Here is a 23,612-nt window from a genome sequence, read left to right as displayed (position 1 = left end):
AGCTACAATTTATCTGCAAAGCCTCTGAATATCACTTCCTTTTGACTTGAACCTCTTCAAATATGCTTAGAACTACTAAGCAAACGTGTACAGCTTAATGAATGGTTATAAGAGTACTCTCTGATTTTCTTCTTTCATACTTTTCTCCTTCTCAATCTTTTAAACATATCCTAAATTTATCTCCCCTACCCCCACCCAACCACTCCACAATTAAAAAGCATTCTCTGAGAACATTGAGCTCACTGTGGATTTCTTTTTCTCTCTCCCTGGTTAGCCCCACATTCTCTAAACATTGCTTAGGAAGTTTTTGCCGGTAAAAGTTGAAAGAATAGTTGATTAAAGTTTACAAATATCCCTGTTACTCATCCACTGAATAAATAGCCACATGCCTGGCACCAACGGTATTGTGATATCGTAATCAACAGGACTCAGCTCTGTCCTTTACAGCAATCATATAAAAGACAATTATAACAAGAGTCAAGGGTAGATATAAGATGCCATTGTTATGGGGTTATTGGAGAGGTCAGGGAAGGTTCCCTGAGCGTGATGGGATGGATAGCAGTGAACTGGGCAAAAGAAAGAAAGGTAGCACTGTAGGAAGTGGGACAGTATGAGATGGCCTGGCTAAGCAAAACCATGATGACCCAATGCTCCTAAAGCCTAAAGCCATGATGGCAAACCATTTTATAAAAACCTCCCACTTTTGCAGTGCTGGTCAACCTGGTCTCTCCCGCCCACTAGTGGGCAGTCCAGCTTTCATGGTGGGCCAATCGCGGGGCCATGTGGTTGTTCCGCTACCACCCACCATGAAAGCTGGAAAGCCCACTATTGGGCGGGAGGGACCAGGTTGACCAGCACTGCAAAAGTGGGAGGTTTTTATAAAAAGGTTCACTATCACGGGCCTAAAGGGCTAGCTGAGTGGCAAGCCTTAAGGCGGAAGTAGACAGGTACGTTCTCGTTCTCTGCATCCTGTAGGGCAGGGGTCCCTAAACTATGGCCCGCAGGCCACATGCGGCCCCCTGAAGCCATTTATCTGGCCCCTGCCGCACTTCTGGAAGGGGCACCTCTTTCATTGGTGGCCAGTGAGAGGAGCACTGTATGTGGCAGCACCGCAAAGCACGGCGTCACTCACATACAGTACTACTTCCGGTGACGCAGGACGCATGCCTCACGGCTCTGGAAGCGCGTCATATCACTTGATATGGCTAGCAGTGACAAATATGGAACCAGACATTGACCATTTCATTAGCCAAAAGCAGGCCCATAGTTCCCAATGAAATACTGGTCAGTTTGTTGATTTAAATTTACTTGTTCTTTATTTTAAATACTGTATTTGTTCCCGTTTTGTTTTTTTACTTTAAAATAAGATATGTGCAGTGTGCATAGGGATTTGTTCATAGTTTTTTTTATAGTCCGGCTCTCCAATGGTCTGAGAGACAGTGAACTGGCCCCCTCTGTAAAAAGTTTGGGGACCCCTGCTGTAGGGGGTCAGGGCTCTATCTGGTGGAGATGAGGGATAAACATTGACAGATTTTGACCCTGCTGGTGTTTTGGACTTCAACTTCTTGATTTTTCCTGTTGATATTTACATTCTTCTATTGACTTTGGTATCAACAACAGAATCTTGGCTCTGCTGAAAATGCGCATTCCTGAGAAACGAGCCCAGGGAAGCAAAAGGCGTGTTCTTATCACCTTCTGCTCCAAGTCTGCATTTACAGTGTACTGCTGGCTTCTCCCCAGGCAGGTGCTGGTTTCTTTTGAGTCATCAGGCCTTTTAAAATTAATATTTATTTTACTGATTTTAAAGAGAGGAAGGGAGAGAGTGAAAGAGAGACAGGAACATCTATCTGTTCTTTATGTGCCCTGACCGGGGATTGAACAAACAACCTCTGTGCTTTGGGATGATGCTCTATCTCAGGGGTCAGGAACCTATGGCTCGTGAGCCAGATGTGGCTCTTTTGATGGCTGCATCTGGCTCACAGACAAATCTTTAATAAAAAAAATAACATTAAAAATATAAAACATTCTCATGTATTACAATTCATTCATTTCCTACCACTCATGTTCATGGTTGCAGGTGGCTGGAGCCAATCACAGCTGTCCTCTGGGACAACAACAAATTTTTTTTGGATAATACCAACGTACACAGGTGGTTGTCTGGCTCTCATGGAATTACATTTTAAAATATGTGGCGTTCATGGCTCTCTCAGCCATGAAGTTTCCCGACCCCTGCTCTATCTAATCAGGTTATCCAGCTAGGGCTACATATTTTTTTAATCCATCTGTCATATTTTTCTTCCTCTACTCAAGTGGGAAGTTTCTAGAGTTTATTCTCATGTCTCATTTCCCTTACTGCTGTTCGAAAAGAAAATTTCTGACCTTAAATATGATTATTACTTTAAGGAGAAGAGCAATCACTCAAAACAGATTTACTGGTTGTAAGATAGTATTCACTTTAACAATCACTTCAGAAACCATGACTACTTGGACTTTAGCTAAATACACTACACACTCAGTCAGTTAAGGTTGAATTCAAGGGAAATCTCAGTTAATACTTTCATTTTTCATGTTGTCATGCAGTTGGCTTTGTTTCCCTCAGAACTGGTCGTCCTGTTGTCATATATTTGTGTGTCGCGGCCTTTGCAATTTCTTATTTTATAGTTTTGATTCTTTTATTTCTTAAAATAAGTGTTCCTACCTCCTTGAAACAATGAATATTTTAAAAGTCTAGCATGTGTCATTTAAACTTCAGAGTCCTCTGCCTCCCACTGGTAATTTTTACTAAAGAAGAACAAGTAGAAAATGAAAAGAGAAACAAAGGTTCTGGGAATGACTTCTGTGTAACTTTGTCGTACTTATTATAACGCACAGTTTTAATTAGGAAAGTAAACTAAGCTGTGTTTCAGATTATTAATATTTATTTTTTCTTTAGAATGCCCTTTAGATATTAACTATTAATTCTGAATGAAGATATGTAGTTTCTTTATGTATTTTTACAGTTTAATTGCTTTATGCATTTATTAGTAAATATTAATGTGACAAAGAGGGACCGAAAGTCCACACACTCTTTAAATAGCTTCATAAAATGCTCTGCAGGAAAAAGTGACTGAGGCTCAATAATATCCTAAAGTCTTGGTAGATGCTTTCCTGGGGGTGGTGGACATCTAATTTCTGGTGGGGGGAGTCTCATTCCTAGATGGGGCATGCCTATTGACAGCCCTTGAGCAGGGAAAAGCCCAATTGGTGGTCTAATGAATGGCTTCATCCAGGTGGAAGAGCCGAATGCTTGGAGGTGGAACCTCTGACCTGGTGGGTTCTGAGCTGGGGCTCCAGCAATGCTGGCAGTGGACACACCTGCAGCAGCTGCTACGGTGCCTCTTCCCTGTGCAGTCACTACCTGCTAGAATGGTTCCCCAAACCTTTGGACATGGCCTGCTAATCCAGCAGGAGCCTCAGGAATTGGAAAACCAGCTGGCACACCTCTGCCAGTGGCCCTGCCAACCCTAGGGCCTCCTGCAGCTCCAGCAAGGAGCACATAAGCAATGCCAGTATCTTTGGGGAGAGGTTGCTCCACAGTCATGAACACCAAGTTCTCCCCACATGCAGCAACACCAGACTCAAACCCACTTTTCTTCATGTTCTGACTGCTTCCCATTCTTTGACTTCATCTTTCTGAACTCATCCCAATCAGAGAATCAGGTTCTCATGCTTGTCAAAAGCCTGAAAGGTGCCAGTGAAGATTCAACCATCTTGCGGGATACAGCTCATTCTACTGTTGATGTGCTGTAGCATCTTACTGCCCTTTCCCACAGTCCTGACTGCTGTTCCAACAAATCCAATGTCCACAGTAAACTTTTTGGGATCCTTAAGACCTAAGGAAAGGCTATGTAGATAAAGGTATGACATAAGTTCTGCTACAAACAATGTAATCTGGGGCAGAGGCTTCAAATAGTCTGATTTTTTAATTGGAATCAGCTCCCTGGTATGTTTCAAGACAATTTTAACCACCTGTTGGTATCTCAACTCAGAATGCCTGCCTCAGTTCCACCTGGAAGTCCACCACAGGTACTCTTGCCACTGAGATCACCTTGGGTACAGCTTATGGTCAAGCTGATAGTGCTGGACATGACCTAGCTGGTGAAACTAAAATGATCTGAAACAATCGTGTGTGCTGCTCCCAAGACCATCATCCCACCAAAGTTATTCTCTACCCCCACACAGCAGCTTGAGAAAGAGACAGATCACCCTTTCATGGTTTCTTTTCCTCTCATTGATGTTCATGTGAACCTGACTTCATCTGAATGAAATAGTTGCAGTGACTCATTCTAGGATATTTGGTCTTTTCTAACCCTATTTGACTACTAGCATACTTTGGCTTACTGTTAAACACCCTGACTACCAGACTGGTAGCCCTTATGGAGTTACACTACAACATTTGGTTCAGAGCCTTATTCTTTTTCCTATTTAGCATTATCATCTATTGTCATAGTTTTGTTGTTTGTCTCCACAAGACTAAGGTGACATGGTTGATGTGATTTGATAAGGGTAACAGGACATAATAGTACTATAAAGAACAGGTTTGAGATTTGCAGTGAATGCATTTTTCTATGTCTTAAATAATTTCTTAATAGGTAGTACTTCCTTATAATTTCATTTTTACACTCACCTCTTTTTATTTGTATTGTTTATTGAATTTCTGTCCCACAAACTAGATTTGAGTTCCTTAAAGCAGAGATCACATTTCACTCATCTTTGATGCCCCATGCCCATAAGATCTAATACAAACTGCAGAGGAGCAGTTTAGTGAATATTCGATGTATCAAAAACATCATAGCAGCAGCAAAACTCTGACTCGGAACCAGCATCATGTTATAAATTCAGAGGTATTTACTTTTTATCTTTGAGAACTCAGGATCTTTAAAGTGATGATAATTTGCAGTTTGAAGCTGTTTAGGTGAAAAACACAAGAAGCAGCAACAAAAGAGACGAAGCAGGCACTTTTGGGTATTATAATTACACCTAAAGTTTGTTTTTATTATAGTTCTTCAGGTTTAATCATGCTCTTGATTCCATGAAATGTCATAGAATCACAGGACTGAGAAGGTCTCAAAAGGTCTTTAGTCTTTCCTCTCTAAGGAGACATGAGTTTAAACCTCTGCAAACATTTGCTCACCCTATAGTTTTCTTTTAAAATATCCTGAAAAGAAGGACACATAGAGGTCCAAACATTTGAATTTTGAGTAAATAATATTTTATTTAAGTCTCTTTTGGTGGCGGTTTAACCATCTGATATTCTATTTTCTCTAGCTCTTCCTTCTCTTGCCACTTCTGGGAGTTTTCTGTTTCTGATCTCTTTCTATTTCTTTGCTTAAACAACTTTAAATTCACCACTTCTCTATATGAAACAGCTTAGCAATCAATTCTTGTTTCTTGAGCATGTGCCTACAGGATGTGGGTGAGTCTCACCTTTGACCCATAGTAGTTAATGAAAAGATTTATTTCAGGACAAATACAGTGCGTTCCTTAACAGGGATTTCGGTGACTGAGATGTTTCTTCATTTCATCTACTCTCCTTCTATGTAAATGCCTTCGTTTCTTCATCCTTTCACCTAAATGCTTCCGTTCCAAAATGTACTAACCTTGTTTCCTCTCTTTCTGATCGGCTGCTCAGGTCAACACACATCATCTAGGTTTAGACTCAGAACTGATTATGGGGTTCTAAAAAAGGCCAGTCCACTCCAGATTGTAGCATTCACGGTTGGTGATTCAGTTTCTGGAATTTGCCAAATATCACCATTTTCAAGGCAAATACATTATGTATTGTCATTATTTTTTAATCTTCATCTGTTTTCTATCAGGTTTCTAGGTTTTTGACCATACTTATTTTGTTCTATTCTTAACCTTAGTAGAATAGGGTTGTTTCTTTTTCTCTAGTCTTCTTTTTTTTTTTTTTTTTTAAATAAATTTTTATTAATGGTAATGGGATGACATTAATAAATCAGGGTACATATATTCAAAGAAAACATGTCTAGGTTATTTTGTCATCAAATTATGTTGCAAAACCCTCGCCCAAAGTCAGATTGTCCTCCGTCACCCTCCATCTAGTTCTCTGTGCCCCTCCCCCTCCCCCTAACTCTCTCCCTCCCTCCCTACCATGTCCTCCCTCCCCCCCCACCCTTGGTGACCACCACACTCTTGTCCATGTCTCTTAGTCTCATTTTTATGTTCCACCAATGTATGGAATCATGTAGTTCTTGTTTTTTTCTGATTTACTTATTTCACTCCTTATAATGTTATCAAGATCCCACCATTTTGCTGTAAATGATCTGATGTCATCATTTCTTATGGCTGAGTAGTATTCCATAGTGTATATGTGCCACATCTTCTTTATCCAGTCTTCTATTGAAGGGCTTTTTGGTTGTTTCCATGTCTTGGCCACTGTGAACAGTGCTGCAATGAACATGGGGCTACATGTGTCTTCACGTATCAATGTTTCTGAGGTTTTGGGGTATATACCCAGTAGAGGGATTGCTGGGTCATAAGGTAGTTCTATTTGCAGTTTTTTGAGGAACCACCATACTTTCCTCCATAATGGTTGTACTACTTTACAGTCCCACCAACAGTGAATGAGGGTTCCTTTTTCTCCACAGCCTCTCCAACATTTGCTATTACCCGTCTTGTTGATAATAGCTAATCTAACAGGAGTGAGGTGGTATCTCATTGCAGTTTTGATTTGCATTTCTCTAATAACTAATGAAGCTGAGCATCTTTTCATATATCTGTTGGCCATTTGTATCTCTTCCTGGGAGAAGTGTCTGTTCATGTCCTCTTCCCATTTTTTTATTGGATTGCTTGTTTGTTTGTTGTTGAGTTTTATGAGTTCTTTGTAAATTTTGGATATTAGGCCCTTATCTGAGCTGTCGTTTGAAAATATAAGTTCCCATATAGTTGGCTGTCTGTTTATTTTGATATCAGTTTCTCTTGCTGAGCAAAAACTTTTAATTCTGATGTAGTCCCATTCATTTATCTTTGCCTTCACTTCTCTTGCCATTGGAGTCAAATTGATAAAATGTTCTTTAAAATCCAGGTCCATGATTTTAGTACCTATGTCTTCTTCTATGTACTTTATTGTTTCAGGTCTTATATTTAGGTCTTTGATCCATTTTGAATTAATTTTAGTACACGGGGACAGGCTGTAGTCGAGTTTCATTCTTTTGCATGTGGCTTTCCAGTTTTCCCAACACCATTTGTTGAAGAGGCTTTCTTTTCTCCATTGTGTGTTGTTGGCCCCTTTATCAAAGATTATTTGACCATATATATGTGGTTTCATTTCTGGGCTTTCTATTCTGTTCCATTGGTCTGAGTGTCTATTTTTTTGCCAATACCATGCTGTTTTGATTATCGTGGCCCTATAATATAATTTAAAGTCAGGTATTGTAATGCCCCCAGCTTCATTCTTTTTCCTTAGGATTGTTTTGGCTATTCGGGGTTTTTTATAGTTCCATATAAATCTGATGATTTTTTGTTCCATTTCTTTAAAAAATCTCATAGGGATTTTGATGGGAATTGTATTAAATTTGTATATTGCTTTGGGTAATATGACCATCTTGATTATATTTATTCTTCCTATCCAAGAACAAGGAATATTTTTCCATCTCATTGTATCTTTTTCGATTTCCCTTAACAATGCTTTGTAATTTTCATTATATAGGTCCTTTACGTTCTTTGTTATGTTTATTCCTAGGTATTTTATTTTTTTTGTTGCAATCGTGAAGGGGATTATTTTTTTGAGTTCATTTTCTAATATTTCATTGTTGGCATATAGAAAGGCTATGGACTTTTGTATGTTAATTTTGTATCCTGCGACCTTACTGTATTGGTTTATTGTTTCTAATAATCTTTTTGTGGAGTCCTTCGGGTTTTCGATGTATAGGATCATATCATCAGCAAAAAGTGATAGCTTTACTTCTTCTTTTCCAATATGGATGCTTTTTATTTCTTTGTCTTGTCTGATTGCTCTGGCCAGAACTTCTAGCACCACGTTGAATAAGAGTGGAGAGAGTGGACAACCCTGTCTTGTTCCTGATTTAAGGTAGAAAGTCCTCAGTTTTATGCCGTTTAATAGGATGTTGGCTGATGGTTTATCATATATGGCCTTTATCATGTTGAGATATTTTCCTTCTATACCCATTTTGTTGAGAGTCTTAAACATAAAATTGTGTTGTATTTTATCAAAAGCCTTTCCTGCATCTATTGAAAAGATCATGTGGTTTTTGTTCTTTGTTTTGTTGATATGGTGTATTACGTTAACCGTTTTGCGTATGTTGAACCATCCTTGAGATTCTGGGATGAATCCCACTTGATCATGATGTATTATTTTTTTAATATGTTGTTGTATTCGGTTTGCCAGTATTTTGTTTAGTATTTTAGCATCTGTATTCATTAGAGATATTGGTCTGTAGTTTTCTTTCTTTGTGCCATCCTTGCCAGGTTTTGGTATGAGGGTTATGTTGGCCTCATAAAATGTGTTTGGAAGTATTGCTTCTTCTTCAATTTTTTGGAAGACTTTGAGTAGAATAGGAACCAAGTCTTCTTTGAATGTTTGATAGAATTCACTAGTATAACTGTCTGGGCCTGGACTTTTATTTTTGGGGAGATTTTTAATAGTTTTTTCTATTTCCTCCCTGCTGATTGGTCTGTTTAGGCTTTCTACTTCTTCATGACTCAGTCTAGGAAGGTTGTATTGTTCTAGGAATTTATCCATTTCTTCTAGATTGTTGTATTTGGTGGCATATAATTTTTCATAGTATTCTACAATAATTCTTTGTATATCTATGATGTCTGTGGTGATCTCTCCTCTTTCATTTTGGATTTTATTTATTTGAGTCCTGTGTCTTTTTTCCTTGGTGAGTCTTGCCAAGGGTTTGTCAATTTTGTTGATCTTTTCAAAGAACCAGCTCCTTGTTTTATTGATTTTTTCTATAGTTTTTCTGTTCTCTATTTCATTTATTTCTGCTCTGATTTTTATTATCTCCTTTCTTCGGCTGGTTTTGGGTTGTCTTTGTTCTTCTTTTTCTAGTTCCTTAAGGTGTGAAGTTAAGTGGTTTACTTCGGCTCTCTCTTGTTTGTTCATATAGGCCTGAAGTGATATGAACTTTCCTCTTATTACTGCTTTTGCTGCATCCCAGAGATTCTGATATGTCGTATTTTCATTTTCATTTGTCTGTATATATCTTTTGATCTCTGCGCTTATTTCTTCTTTGACCCATTCATTTTTTAGAAGTATGCTGTTTAGTTTCCACATTTTTGTGGGTTTTTCCCCCTCTTTTTTGCAGTTGAATTCTAGTTTCAAGGCTTTGTGATCAGAAAATATGCTTGGTACAATTTCAATTTTTCTAAATTTGCTGATATTGTCTTTGTGGCCCAACATATGGTCAATTCTTGAGAATGTTCCATGTACACTAGAGAAAAATGTATACTCTGTCGCTTTGGGATGAAGTGTCCTGTAGATGTCTATCATATCCAGGTGTTCTAGTATTTCGTTTAAGGCCACTATATCTTTATTGATTCTCTGTTTGGATGACCGATCTAGAGCCGTCAGCGGTGTATTGAGGTCTCCAAGTATGATTGTATTTTTGTTAGTTTTTGTTTTAAGGTCAATAAGTAGCTGTCTTATATATTTTGGTGCTCCTTGGTTTGGTGCATATATATTAAGGATTGTTATGTCTTCTTGATTCAACTTCCCCTTAATCATTATGAAATGACCATTTTTGTCTCTGAGTACTTTTTCTGTCTTGTAGTCAGCATTATTAGATATGAGTATTGCTACGCCTGCTTTTTTTGGGTGTTGTTTGCTTGGAGTATTGTTTTCCAGCCTTTCACTTTGAATTTGTTTTTATCCTTGTTGCTTAGATGTGTTTCTTGTAGGCAGCATATAGTTGGATTTTCTTTTTTAATCCATTCTGCTACTCTGTGTCTTTTTATTGGTAAGTTTAATCCATTTACATTTAGTGTAATTATTGACACTTGTGGGTTCCCTACTGCCATTTTATAAATTGCTTTCTGTTAGTTTTGTATCTAGTTTGATTCTTCTTTTTTGTTTTTGTATCATTTGTTTTTGTTTGTTTGTGTTCCATACTTCTTTCCTCTGTTGCTACCTTTTTTAAGTCAAGTGTTTTTGTGGTGGTTTTTTTAAGGGTGGTTACCATTGAGTAATGAAAAGGGTACCTACCATATTCATTGTAGTACCCTATCTTATAAGTATTTCTGCACTTCATCATCCTTTGCTACTGTTAATCTCCATCCTCTCCCCCCTTTTTTTCCTTTGTTGTCACAGTTTAAGTTTGGTTTTATTGTGTTCTTGGTGGAGCTGTTACTTGTGGTGTTGTTTTCTTTTGTTCTTTGAACTGGTTGGAAAACCCCCTTTAGTATTTCCTGGAGTGGGGGCTTTCTGTTGATAAACTCTCTCATCTTTTCTGTATTTGTGAATGTTTTTATATCTCCTTCATACTTGAAGGATAGCTTTGATGGGTATAGTATTCTTGGCTGAAAGTTCCTCTCTTTCAGGGCTTTAAATATTGGGGTCCACTCTCTTCTAGCTTGTAGAGTTTCTGCTGAGAAATCTGATGATAATCTAATAGGCCTTCCTTTATATGTTGTACTCTTCTTTTCCCTGGCTGCCTTGAGAATTTTTTCTTTGTCATTGGTTTGTGTCATCTTTATTATGATGTGCCTTGGAGTGGGTTTGTTGGGGTTAAGAAAACTTGGTGTTCTGTTTGCTTCTTGAATTTGAGGCTTTAGTTCCTTCCACAGGCTTGGGAAGTTCTCGTCTATTATTTGTTTGAGTATATTCTCCATTCCATTTTCTTTCTCTTCTCCCTCTAATATACCTATTATTCTTATGTTATTCTTTCTGATGGAGTCAGACAATTCCTGTAGGGCTTTCTCGTTTTTTATTATTTTTGAGTCTCTTTCTTCTTCTCTCTGTTGTGCCTCAAGTTGTTTGTCTTCTATTTCACTAATCCTATCTTCAATCTGGGCTGTTCTGTTAGCTAAGCTTGTTACCTCGTTTTTCAGCTCGTGAATTGAGTTTTTCATTTCTGTTTGATTTGTTTTTATAGTTTCAATTTCCTTGGTAATATATTCTTTGTGTTCATTGAGTTGTTTTCTGATCTCCCTATATTGCCTTTCTGTGTTTTCTTGTATATCTCTGAGTATTTTTAAGATTTCTATTTTAAATTCTCTGTCATTTAGCTCCAAGGCTTCCAATATGTTAAGTCTTTTCTCCATAGATTTTTCCACGTCTATTTGTGTTACCTCTCTTTCTTTTGTATCCATAATATTCGATTTCCTCTTTCTTATCGGCATCTGAGGGTGGTCTTATTGATAGCACTAATTAGAATTAATAAAGAGTAAAAAGTAAAAAAAAAAAAAAAAAAAAAAAGGTAAAACACCCCACAAAAAAAAAGTAATAATCTATTATTTCCCCCTTTTTTTCTCTCTTCTCTTTCCCTCCTCATCCCTCCTCAGGGAAATATCATGCCTATAATGGAGGGCCTGATTTGGGGTGAAGAGTTCAAGGGGCAAAAAAAAGGGAGTAGGGACCTACTAAATGCAAAAAAAAAAAAAAAGGAAGAAAATCTTAGGCAAGCATAAGATGATTTACTTGTATGTGATGGTCAACTAAGAGATATAATGAGAGGGATAAGAGGGAACCAGAAAAAAGGACCAAAAAAGAATAATAAAGAAGAAAAAATAAAAATAATAAGTAAAAATCTGTTGTATTAAGTGGAGCGAAGACTAAATACAATGGAGACCTTGGGTTGGGAGGACCCAAAATGCCACAAAGATAAACAAACAAGAAAAAAAAATAAAAACAAAAGCAAAAAAGAGAAATAAAGCCAAAAAAAAGCCTTGAGTCCCAAATTAACTAATTTGTTCGTGATTGAGGATTATATGGGAGGAAAGTAAAATGAGAAAAGAAAAAACGAATAGAAAGGAAAAAATAAGAAAAAGAGAAAAATGAAGGAAGAAATAAAATAGGAAGAGAAAAAAACAAAATAAAGCAAGACAAAAAAAAAAAAGAGAGAGTGAGAGTTAAGTGTTTTGGAGTATAACCTTAAAGGAGGGTGAGGATGAAGAAGAAAAATAAAATGCAACACTCATGGTTAGTGTAGTTCAAGAAAGGGGAAGCATAAGATGGGCAGAGAATAGAAGGACCGAGGTGGAGGAAATAAAGGCAAAAAGATAGAAGAAACAAACAACAACAACAACAAAAAAAATAGTGGATCAAGTTGTAAAGTCTGTGGGTTTTTCTTGATTTTGAGAGGTTAACTTCTTCCTTTTTCTTTTCTCTCCCTCTTCCTGGTCGGTGACTCTGTACCCCAGGCTCTGCCCCTGTGTCACTCTTAGGTAGGGATTTGCAGTTGATGGGATTCTATGGCAATGTCATATAATTGGCTTTAGTCTTGCTGGAAGTAAAGGCTTGTTGGCGTTTGCAGGGTCCAACGATGAGAGAGTTTGCTTTCCTGGATTCTCTCTCCTAGTCCCCCCTTTCTGAATTAGCAGCCTGGTGATCCAGCTATAAGGCTGCAACTGCTTCTGCCTGGGGAGTAAGAGGCTCAAAGAGCTGGGAAATCCCCACTCTATCCCCACTCAGTGCAAGGCTTTGGGAAAGGCTCTGAGAGTCAGGGCCTCCAGTGTAATCAGGCGGGGGTGGGAGTCAATTGTTGTCAAGGTGACTGTTCAGCGCCTATCATTTAGTTGGACCTCTCAACCCAGGCTTTCCACACTTTGTAGCCTGTTTTTGCAGGGAAGAAGAGGCACTAGTCTCTGCTTACGACTAGTGTAGTATAGACCTTATTATCTGCCAAGTCCTTCTTGTTAGCGTTTATCCCTAAATATGGAGGCTCTATTAATCAGAAGTTGCCCCCGCCCCTTTAGCGAGAGGCACTAAAAAATATCACGCCTCTTGTCTTGGAACGCTGAATTGAGAGAGATCTTATCAATTAGAACCGAGGGCGCGCAGATTTCATGGGTTAAGCTAATTTCAGTGATTGGGTCGCAGCTGTGCTTCCGAAGGTATTTTAGGCTGCCTGCGCGCGCCCCTCCCCCAACGCTTGATTGTTAGCTTGAATGGCTGGGTGAGGTGCCCCGCCCAAGGAGAGAATCTCCCAAGCCTCTCCCGCTCGCCCCGCCGCTGGCGGCTGGACCGCACCAGGCGCAGGATAATGGAGTCTCCTGGGTGTGCGGGCCAGCAGGGCGCCCTGGGTGCGTGGAATGCCCAAGGCATGCACGCGAATGGGGCGCTCCAGGCACCGGTGGCCGGCGACCCCCACTCGCAGTGTGCGGGCCGCTGGGAACGTCAGCGGTGCTCAACCGGACCGGGAGCGCTCGCGGCTGCTTGCGGCGGCGGCGGTTCGCGGCGGCCGCTCGCGGCGGCGACTCGCGGGGGCTCGCAGCGGCTCGCGGTGGCGGCTCACGGCGGCTCGCGGTTCCCAAGTATATGGGCTCACTCACCACAGGCGCACTTCCTTGCGGTTTGAAAGAACGTCCCTGTGGTAGATTCCTCCACACCCTCGTCTCTCAGATTCAAGTGATAACAGTCCTTTCGCTATCAGTTTGTGTGGAACTCCGGAATGCTCCGAGGATAAATTTTTCTGTTTCTAGTTGATAAATTTGTTGTGATTTAGGGGAGAGCTGTCGGACGCGCTGCTCACGGCGCCATTTCCGTGACGTCACTTTCTCTAGTCTTCAAAGCCAGAGTTTCTAAGGGTTAAGATAGTGTATATGCTGATTGTCTGACTAATTCTTTTCTTGGTCCACTCAAGGTGTGTAGATTGTATCAACTCTGATCATTCATTGTGGACTTCCTGGCCTGCTGTTTTGAGAAAGACTTTTGATAACTATGATGATAGGAGTATCATGCAGTGTGCTAAGGGAGCAACATGGGAGGGGAAACTAGGTGTGAGGAGTCAGGAAGGCTTCCTAGAGGAAGGGAACTATCTGGTGTCCTAAAGCCTAAGGAGAAGAGGGTGAAAAGGACAAAAATGGTGGAGAGAGAGAGAGTTCTGGGAAACAGAATAGCAAGTGCAAAGGCCCAAAGGTGAAAGAGGACATGGCCATGCTCAGGCAAACCTGTGAAAGTTCAACATGTCTTAAGCATTAGACGCAAGGCTGGGTAGGCAAAGGATGAAGATGAAGCCCGGTATAGATTTTTGCCAGGTTGGGTCTTATAAGTCACGTTAAGAAGAATAAGAGGGATGGAGAACCACATAAAGGTCTTAAGGAAGGGAATAACATTGTTAATTATATTTTAGAGAACTTACTCTGGCCTCTTACTACTGGAGGCAATAGGACTCCAGTAGCTGGATGTAGCAATAACCCAATAGAAAAAAGATGGTATCCTGAACTCAGGAGGGAAAAAATTAGATGAATTTGAAAAATATAAATCAGGTAAAATGGATAAATGAGATAAAATAACCTGACACTCCCATTATATTTGCAGTTAAAATTATACAAGTTTTATTCCTAACCAATGGAAACAAGGGCTATAGCAAGTTTTTGGGTAAGGCACACTGAAGAGTAAGAGTTTCTTGATTTCTTTCATTGACAATGTCCTTCCAAATAACCATTGTCTAGGAGCAGAGTGACCCGCCATAAGGGACAAAAGATTCCTGCCTTGTATGTGTTCTGGGATCGGACACCTATCGTACAGGAGATGAAGTGTCAGCCCAGATGAATCATTGATCTCAGCTCTGATCAGAGCACACTTGAACCATTGTGACCAGTGTTAGAGTCCACATTTTAAAATGGTCATACCTAGAACCTATACAGAGGAATCAAAAGATAAGAGGCACTCAAAACACATTATATAAGAAATGTAAACTTACTTAAAAGGGGAAGATTCAAGTGGAGTCACATAATTGCTCCTTTGGAATACCTGCAGGGTTTTTAAACTTGTTCTGTGTGGCCTCAGAGGGCTGAACTGGGGTTAGAGGCAGGATAAGTTCCCAGGGCGTAGATAACAGCTCACCCTGAGGTCAAGGTTGTGGAACTGGCTGAAAACTGGAGGCTCTGTGTGCTCTGCCAGAGTCAATATTCAGCAGACCTGGCTTGGACCTCAAAAGTACCTTCTAACTCTGAGACATTTCAGTTTTAAAAATACTTCTATTGTTTCTTCATTCACCCTCCTGTTGATGGGCTTTACACAGAGCAGAATAGTAGATATCTTGCCCCTTGCATTATGCATAGTACGTGATTCATAGATATACATTGAATACTGAAAACGTTTTCTGCATTATTATCTCTGGGTTGTCACCATACTCTCTTTTGTCTGGATCTTTATAAGCTGAGACAGAGCCCAATTATATATCAGGATTCGCTGAAAGTCAGTGATGATATCTGTCTTTGCTGATGTCCCTACTTAGGAGGTTGGATCAGCCTTCAATATTAAAACTAAAAATACTGAGCATTTTCTTGTAACTAGTGCATAGTTGGCTTCTCCAAACTTGGAATTGGCATCTAGTGATAGGAAGACTCAAGTACCACACAGATTCATTGTGGTGAGTCTGGAAATTGTGGTGGCAGCTACTTTCAGCTTCCAGGGGCACACTGGAAAATGTTTTAGTGATAGTTTCTAGCCTCTAGTGTTGGTGGCAGTGGTAGTGTAAGTCACAGTGACTGTGCCTAGCAATGGTGAAACAGCATCTTTACTGAGCAAGTTCTTATAGGTATTTGGGTTTCTTGGTCGTTGTAGTCTCTATACCTGTTCTTTAGCCTTCTATATATTCCATAAGCTACCCAAATGTTTTAAGTACAATCCCTTTCTATTTAATTAGTCAGAGTTTGATTCTCATTCTTACAACTAAGTACCTTGATTAATGCAAACTAATCAGTTAATTTATTAGAAATATAGTAACAGATAAAGTGAAGAATATTGTTTAGGAAATAAAATAAATATATGAAAAGGTTAAAAATTGGAGGAAAAAAAGATATGAAAATTGGAGAGTGTAAAGCCAGTGGCCAAGGCCACCATCACAGCTGCCTGGCTCATGCAGGTTCGCATTGGATTCAGACAGTCGGTAAAGAAACAATGGAGCCAAGAACTGGTGGGCTATTATTTTAATTCTAGCTTGCACCCGGCGGGCAAGTAAAAACACACACTGGGCTCCAAAACCCACTCACATTCAGTGCTCACAAAGCTACTGACTTATCCAAGTTTCCTAGAATCAAAGGTTTCTAGCTCACAAGACTTATTCACCTCTGTTCCCCATCTCCTTCCTTCTCCCCACACAAACTCTGTATAAACTGGCTTCTCACTCAACACTCCGCCATGTGGCCTTCCTCTGCTCTCTGCTCTGCTCTCTCCTCTAATGATAATCTCAGGAAACAAGAGCATAAGCTTTTATTCTGCCCCTATTTTATAGTGTAGAAATCCAAACCTTTAATCCAATATACAAAATAGGGAAGTCTCTAATACAAAGTCACTTCTCTGAGGCATGATTGGATTGTGCCACCCCACATCAAAAAAGACTTAATCCCAAAACCAAGCCCCAGGCTACAAGGATTCTGCCTGCCCACCGCCTGCCTGCAACACACATTAATATCACCTAGGCGACGGCCTCCTTGTGCGCAGTGCCATCTTTAACAAAATGAGCATAATACATTTTATCTGCCCAACAATCCACCCCTATGCTCACTTTACTACCCACAATCTATACCACGGCATTCCTGTGCAAGGAAATTAGGCACATTACACAAATTACAACAGCATGGCAAATCATACAATTTCAACAATTACAAGGTACATTTCACCAATATCTGAGCACTTTGCCCAAAGCACAAAATGTCCTCTGCCTTCTTTCTAGCCATGGGAAAAGCTTCCCGGGGCAGAGGAGTGCTCCCAGCAAAGCCACCCCCCACCCCCATCAGGGTATTTCACATTGTCCAAAATCCGTAATTCGTAAGTCCATCCAACAAAGGAGCCAATGCCCACTCCAGTCGTAGTCCAGGAAATCAGTCCATACACATGAGACCTCAGCCACCCCCCGCATCCCTGCCATCCTGGCAGGTCTTACACTGTCCTAAAGAGGAGCACATGGCAATGGCAGTCAGCATTTCCATCTCTGCTCCAGAGAGCATGATAGCATTCAGCCCTATGTCCCAAAATCGCAGACCTGCCAGGGCCGCAGTAGGTGCTCCTTCCAGCTGGGCTCTCATCTTATGGAGACTGCAGATTGAAACTCCAGCCCGATTCTCCTCATCTTCCAAAGAGGAACTGAAAACACCAGCTCCCGCTGCCGGGCTCGAGTCTTGGGCCGCTGCTACCCTCTACTTCGCAGACCTTGAAGCTCCAGCTCCAGCCTCATCTCCAGCCTCCCGCCACTGCTGGCTCTCCGCAACGTCCAGGGCAATCTGCAACTCATGAACCTGTGAATGCTCCTCCAGTGTTTGCTCCATTTCCAGGCAAATCTCTCAAACCTGGTCGGCCTCCTCCTCCAGCGCTTCCTCCAGTTCCAGGGTCAGCATCTGTTTCTCCCGCATTTGCTCCAGCTCCTTCCACTGCTCGGTTTGCAGGTCCCGGGCAGCCTCTTCCACAGAGCTCTCAGTTTCCTCATGCATGGCTGTAAAAGTCAGCCAGCCTATGGTCCCCAAAAGGACAGCCATGGGGAACCATAACACTAGCCAGTCCTCTACTCCACCACTCAAAGGTGGTAGTGGCTCCATACCGATTTGTATCGAATCCTGCCGACTACGCCAAATGTAAAGCCAGTGGCCAAGGCCACCATCACAGCTGCCTGGCCCATGCAGGTTTGCATTGGATTCGGACAGTTGATAAAGAAACAATGGAGCCAAGAACTGGTGGGCCATTAGCTCTAATTCTAGCTTGCACCCGGTGGGCAAGTAAAAACACACACTGGGCTCTAAAACCCACTCACATTCAGTGCTCACAAAGCTACTGACTTATCCAAGTTTCCTAGAATCAAAGGTTTCTAGCTCACCAGACTTATTTACCTCTGTTCCCCATCTCCTTCCTTCTCCCTGCACAAACTCTGTATAAACTGGCTTCTCACTCAACACTCCACCATCTTGGCTGCTTCTCCTGGCCTCCTCCATGTGGCCTTCCTCTGCTCTCTGCTCTGCTCTCTCCTCTAATGATAATCTCAGGAACCAAGAGCATAAGCTCCTATTTTGCCCCCATTTTTTTTTGTATTTTTCTGAAGCTGGAAATGGGAAGAGACAGTCAGACAGACTCCCGCATGCACCTGACCGGGATCCACCCAGCATGCCCACCAGGGGCGACGCTCTGCCCACCAGGGGGCAACAACCTGCCCCTCCGGGGCGTCGCTCTGCTGCGACCAGAGCCACTCTAGCACCTGGAGCAGAGGCCAAGGAGCCATCTCCAGCACCCGGGCCATCCCTGATCCAATGGAGCCCCAGCTGCAGGAGGGGAAGAGAAAGACAGAGAGGAAGGGGGAGGGGTGGAGAAGCAGATGGGCGCTTCTCCCATGTGCCCTGGCCTGGAATCAAACCTGGGTCCCCCCAGAGAAAAAGATGGCAGCGGAGTAGGCAGATGCACAGACGCCCAACTCTCACCACCAAACTGGAATACAAATCAATTTAGGAAAAATCAGCATGAAAAACCAACTCTGAACTGCAAGAACGGCCCTCAAAAACCAAGGAGCAAAGAGGAAATCACAGGAGTCCTGGTAGGGAGTGCCTGAACCTCCTATGCTTGCTGGAATGGAGGGGGTGGGGTGGGGCTGAGAGCCCAGAGAGGATCTCGGAGGGAGGGGAGCAGAAACTACTGCTCACAGCCACTTGCCTGGCGACCAGGGAGCAAGGTGCGTTGAAAGGACCAGCTTATCTCCCAGGTGGAGAGGACAGGGAGAGGGACAGACTGTGAGGGGATAAGGAATGCAGGAGACGAGCTAAAAGGGCTGACTCATCTGTGCTGGAGGCGGCCATAGCTGGGGGAGGGACTGAACCTTTCACAAAACAGAGCTGAAGTGCTTCCGGATCAGAGATCTCCGGACATCTCTCCAGCTCCAATCAGTGCAACAAGACACAGTTGAAAACAAGAAGTGGGAAGGAGGGGCAGTAACTCAGGTCTCCATGGAGATCTGAGATACACCTCCCCCTACTGAAGCTGAGAAAACACCCTGCCCCCAGTGAGTCTAGCTGGCTAAAGAGGCCTTCAGAGTCTCAGGTTACACCCACCGCATTCCTGGATACAGTTTCAAGGAAGCCTCCTGCTGAGATCAGTAAACAAGACTACCACCTGTTAAGAAAACAAACAAATCAAGACTTCAAAGCTGCCCAAATCCGAAAGTGGATTACAGATAACAGCTGATACCAACCCAAGAAGACCTAGAAATAACACAACTGAAAACTAGAGGCAGACAACACCAAGCCTAGACTCAACCAACTCTACAAATAAAACAACAAAAAAAAAGAGGATGAGAAGACAAAGGAGTGCAATCCAAATGAAACCACAAGAGACACCTTCAAGAGATGAACTGAGTGATATGGAAATAATCAAACTTCCAGATGCGGAGTTCAAAATAATGATTGTAAGGATGCTTAGGGATCTTAGAACAACAATGGAGGGGCAGTTTGAAAACCTAAATAAAGAAATAGCAAGTATAAAAAAGAATCAGTTGGAGATGACAAATACATTATCAGAAATAAAGACCACAATGGAAGGAATTAAAAACAGGATAGATAGAGCAGAGGATTGAATCAGCGAGTTAGAGGACAACTGGAATGAAGACATGAAAGCAGAGAAGAAAAGAGAAAAAAGACTCAAAAAGTCAGAGGAAACTCTTAGAGAGCTCTGTGACAACATGAAGAGAAATAACATCCGCATCATAGGGGTTCCTGAAGAAGAAGAAAAAGAACAAGGGATAGAGACTTTGTTCAATCATATCATAGCTGAAAACTTCCCTAAATTAATGCAAGAGAAACTCTCACAAATCCAAGAAGCACAGAGGACTCCATTAAAGAGAAACTCAAAGAAACCTACACCAAGACACATCATAATTAAAATACCAAAGCTAAGCGATAAAGAGAAAATATTAAAAGCTGCAAGAGAAAAAAAAGTTATCACCTACAAAGGAGCCCCCATAAGGATGACATCTGACTTCTCAACAGAAACACTTGAGGCCAGAAGGGAATGGCAAGAAATATTCAAAGTAATGCAGAACAAGAACCCACAACCAAGACTACTTTATCCAGCAAGGCTATCGTTTAAAATCGAAGGAGAAATAAAAAGCTTCCCAGACAGCTTGACCTGTGGTGGCGCAGTGGATAAAGCATCGACCTGGAAATGCTGACGTCGCCGGTTCGAAACCCTGGGCTTGCCTGGTCAAGGCACATATGGGAGTTGATGCTTCCAGCTCCTCCCCCCTTCTCTCTCTCTGTCTCCCCTCCCTCTCTCTCTCTCTCTCTCTCTCTCTCTCTCCCCACTCTAAAATGAATAAATAAATAAAAAAAAATTAAAAAAAAAAAAAAAGCTTCCCAGACAAAAAACAACTCAAGGAATTCATTACAACCAAACCAATGCTGCAGGAAATATTAAGGGGCCTGTTGTAAACAGATCAAAATGGGAAAAGAATACAGAAAAAAAAAAAAAAAAGGAATACACCTTTAAAGAATAAAATGGCAATAAACAACTACATATCAATAATAACCTTAAATGTAAATGGATTAAATGATCCAATCAAAAGACATAGGGTAGCTGCGTGGATAAGAAAACAGTACCCATACATATGTTGTCTACAAGAGACACACCTTAGAACAAAAGACACACATAGATTGAAGGTAAAAGGATGGAAAAAAACGTTTCATGCAATCGGAAATGAAAAAAAAGCTGGGGTAGCAATACTTATATCAGACAAATTGGACTTTAAAACAAAGGATATAGTAAGAGATAAAGAAGGTCACTACATAATGATAAAGGGAGTAATCCAACAGGAAGATATAACTATTATAAATATCTATGCACCTAATATAGGAGCACCTAAATATATAAAGCAGACTTTGATGGATTTAAAGGGCGAGATCAACAGCAATACTATAATAGTAGGGGATTTCAATACCCCACTAACATCACTAGATAGATCCTCAAGAAAGAAAATTAACAAAGAAACAGCAGACTTATTGGAAACACTAGATCAACTTGATTTAATAGATATCTTCAGAACCTTTCACCCAAAAGCAGCAGAATATACATTCTTTTCAAGTGCTCATGGTACATTCTCTAAGATAGACCACATGTTAGGGCACAAAAGTGCTCTCAACAAATTTAAGAAGACTGAAATGGTATCAAGCACTTTCTCCGATCACAATGGCATGAAACTAGAAATGAATCACAACAGAAAAGCTCAAAAATTCTCAAACACATGGAAACTAAATAGCAGGTTCTTAAATAATGAATGGATTAAGAATGAGATCAAAGAAGAAATAAAAAAATTCCTAGAAAGGAATGACAATGAGCATACAACAACTCAAAATTTATGGGACACAGCAAAAGCAGTGCTGAGAGGGAAGTTCATAGCACTACAGGCACACTTTCAGAAGCTAGAAAAAGCTCAAATAAACAACTTAACCCTGCATCTAAGAGAATTAGAAAAAGAACAGCAAGTAAAGCCCAAATGTAGTAGAAGGAAGAAATAATAAAGATCAGAGCAGAAATAAATGACATAGAGGCTAAAGAAACAATACAGAAGATCAATGAAACTAGGAGCTGGTTCTTTGAAAAGGTAAACAAGATTGATGAACCTTTAACTAGACTCACCAAGAAAAAGAGAGAGAGGACTCAAATAAATAAAATTAGAAATGAGAGAGGAAAAATAACAACTGCCATAACAGAAATACAAAATATTGTAAGAAAATACTATGAAGAACTGTATGCCAAAAAACTAGACAACCTAGATGAAATGGACAAATTCTTGAAACATACAATTTTCCAAAAATCAATCTGGAAGAATCAGAAAACCTAAACAGACCAATCACAACAAAGGAGATCGAAACAGTTATCAAAAAACTCCCAACAAAGAAAAGTCCAGGGCCCGATGGCTTCACAACAGAATTTTACCAAATATTCAAAGAAGAACTAACTCCTATCCTTCTCAAACTATTTCAAAAAATTCAAGAGGAAAGAAGACTTCCAAGCTCCTTTTATGAGGCGAGCATAATTCTGATTCCAAAACCAGGTAAAAACAACACAAAGAAAGAAAATTATAGGCCAATATCTCTGATGAATATAGATGCTAAAATCTTCAACAAAATATTAGCAAACCAAATCCAACAATATATGGAAAAAATCATACACCATGATCAAGTGGGATTTATTCTGGGGAGGCAAGGATGGTACAATATTTGTAAATCAATCAATGTGATTCATCACATAAACAAAAAGAAGGAGAAAAACCATATGATAACTTCAATAGATGCAGAAAAAGCATTTGATAAAATCCAACACCCATTCATGATCAAAACTCTCAGCAAAGTGGGAATACAGGGAACATACCTCAACATGATAAAAGCCGTCTATGAGAAACCCACAGCCAACATCATACTCAATGGGCAAAAATTAAAAGCAATATCCTTAAGATCAGGAACAAGGCAGGGGTTCCCCCTTTCACCACTCTTATTTAACATGGTCCTGGAAGTCCTAGCCACAGCTATCAGACAAGATGAAGAAATAAAAGGAATTCAAGTGGGAAAAGAAGAAGTAAAACTATCATTATTTGCAGATGATATGATATTGTATATAGAAAACCCTAAAGTCTCAGTCAAAAAGCTACTAGACCTGATAAATGAATTCAGCAAAGTGGCAGGATATAAAATCAATACTCAGAAATCAGAGGCATTTTTATACACCAACAATGAACAGTCAGAAAGAGAAATTAAGGAAACAATCCCCTTCACAATTACAACCAAAAAAATAAAGTACCTAGGAATAAACTTAACCAAGGAGACTAAAGACTTGTACTTGGAAAATTACAAAGCATTGATAAAAGAAATCAAGGAAGATACAAACAAGTAGAAGCATATACTGTGCTCATGGTTAGGAAGAATAAACATCATTAAAATGTCTATATTACCCAAAGCAATCTATAAATTCAATGCAATACCAATTAAAATACCAATGACATACTTCAAAGATATAGAACACATATTCCAAAAATTTATATGGAACCAAAAGAGAACACGAATAGCCTCAGCAATCTTAAAAAAGAAGAATAAAGTGAGAGGTATCACACTTCCTGATATCAAGTTATACTACAAGGCCGTTGTACTCAAAACAGCCTGGTACTGGCATAAGAACATGCATATAGATCAATGGAACAGAACAGAGAACCCAGAAATAAACCCACAGTTCTATGGACAACTGATATTTGACAAAAAAGGCAAGGAAATACAATGGAGTAAAGACAGCCTCTTTAACAAATGGTGTTGGGAAAATTGGACAGCTACCTGCAAAAAAAATGAATCTAGATCACCAGCTTACACCACTCACAAAAATAAACTCAAAATGGATAAAAGACTTAAATGTAGGCTGTGAAACCATAAGCATCATAGAAGAAAACATAGGCAGTAAGCTC

At 40.4% G+C, this 23,612-nt stretch overlaps 1 long non-coding RNA gene and 1 pseudogene across 2 annotated transcripts in view; one reads left to right on the top strand and one right to left on the bottom strand.

Moving 5' to 3' along the window:
• Positions 1–23,612, top strand: part of LOC136316005 (uncharacterized) — a 159,761-nt gene that overhangs the window by 48,368 nt on the left and 87,781 nt on the right. The gene's annotated exons all lie outside the window — the stretch shown is intronic.
• LOC136318461 (small nuclear ribonucleoprotein-associated protein N pseudogene) lies at positions 3,125–3,792 on the bottom strand (annotated as a pseudogene).

Source organism: Saccopteryx bilineata, chromosome 1 (assembly GCF_036850765.1).
Source record: "Saccopteryx bilineata isolate mSacBil1 chromosome 1, mSacBil1_pri_phased_curated, whole genome shotgun sequence".
Classification (NCBI taxonomy): domain Eukaryota; kingdom Metazoa; phylum Chordata; class Mammalia; order Chiroptera; family Emballonuridae; genus Saccopteryx; species Saccopteryx bilineata.
This window is presented reverse-complemented; position numbering and strand designations above follow the sequence as displayed.